The sequence below is a fragment of the Sciurus carolinensis genome, chromosome 8, assembly GCF_902686445.1.
Source record: "Sciurus carolinensis chromosome 8, mSciCar1.2, whole genome shotgun sequence".
NCBI lineage: Eukaryota > Metazoa > Chordata > Mammalia > Rodentia > Sciuridae > Sciurus > Sciurus carolinensis.
Window position 1 is genome coordinate 104,421,477 of NC_062220.1, and position 1,393 is coordinate 104,422,869.

The 1,393-nt window shown below is 38.6% G+C and overlaps 1 pseudogene; it reads left to right on the forward strand.

Annotated features, from left to right (window-relative positions):
* The first annotated feature begins 583 nt into the window (after nucleotides 1–583).
* On the forward strand, nucleotides 584–940 carry LOC124991762 (40S ribosomal protein S20-like; annotated as a pseudogene).
* Nucleotides 941–1,393: the final 453 nt, after the last annotated feature.

Here is a 1,393-nt window from a genome sequence, read left to right on the forward strand (position 1 = left end):
GTGGAATACTATTTAGCCTTAAAAAGATGAAATCCGTCGTTTGGGACAGAATGAAACTGGAAGACAATTGAAAAATCTCACTTAAATATAGAGTTTTAACCTATTTGACCTCATAAAAGTATTAGAAAGTGGCTATCAGAGGCTGGGGAGGGGAACTGGGTAAAAGGGAGAGGTTGGTCAGTTGGTATTCATTTGTAGTTGATAGGAGGAATGAGTTCTGGTGTTCTATAGCACAGTAGGGCAACTATAGTTAACAATAATGTATTGTAGATTTTAAAATAGCCAGAAGAAGAATTTTGAATGCCCTTACCACAAAGAAAATGATAAATGTTTGGGATTATAGATATATTTATTGCTTTGATCTGGTCATTACAGAATGTATATATGTATCAAAATATTATACTACAACCCATAAATTGGTACAATAATGAAGAGTCAATTAAAAATCAAATTTTAGCTTTTCTTTCTGAGGGTGACACTGTTGTGGGTGAAACAGCTCTGTTCATCCTGTTACAGCCCCTGACTCACTGCTACTCTGTTCCCCAGAGAAACAAGTCCATCAGGAAGCCATGCTACCATAGTCATGGCTTCTAAAGATGCTAGAAGGTCACCTATGGAACCAAAAATGAGTCACAAAATTAGAATTATCCTTACCAGCCCCAACATGAAATCTCTGGAGAAGCTGAGTACTGACTTGTTCAGCAGCATAAAAGAAAAGACTCCCGCACTGAAAGGATCCCATTCATATGTCTACCCAGTCTTTGAGAATTGCTACAAGCAGAACACCTTTTGGTGAAGGTTCTAAGACATGGTATGAGTTTCAGATGAAAACCAACAAGCAACTCATTGATTCACACAATCTTTCTGAGACTGTAAAACACATTACTTCCACCACATAGAACCAGGAGTGGAGGTTGAAGTCACCATTGCAGATGCCTAACTCAACTATTTTAATACATTTATTATCAGTTGTTAAAAAATAAATTACAAAAATAAATAAACACAGTTTTTCAAATTAAAAAAAAAAAAAAGTTGTGGAATACCTAAGTAGAAGTATAAGAAAAGGGCACTAACAAATTGTGGAGGTCACAACTGCAGGAAGCAGCCATTGCTTAAAAGCCTGGGGAGAGAAAGAGAAGAGGCTAAAATTATTAAAACTCAAAAGTTTGGGAGAAGGCTTACTGTGGTGGGAAACAAACTCTTGAAAAGGGGTTACCAGCTGCTCTTTCTGAAGAACATAAGGCTGCATTCAGTCACTTCTTCAGGTAGGAACCTCTTCTGGGAGAGATGTGTTTCTGAGGGATTCTCACAGCAGCAGGAAGCCCTCAGGAAACAGGGCAGGGAGGAAGCAGGGAGTCTCTCCTTAGAGCTCCTGTCCTTGGCAGAGCCTCAC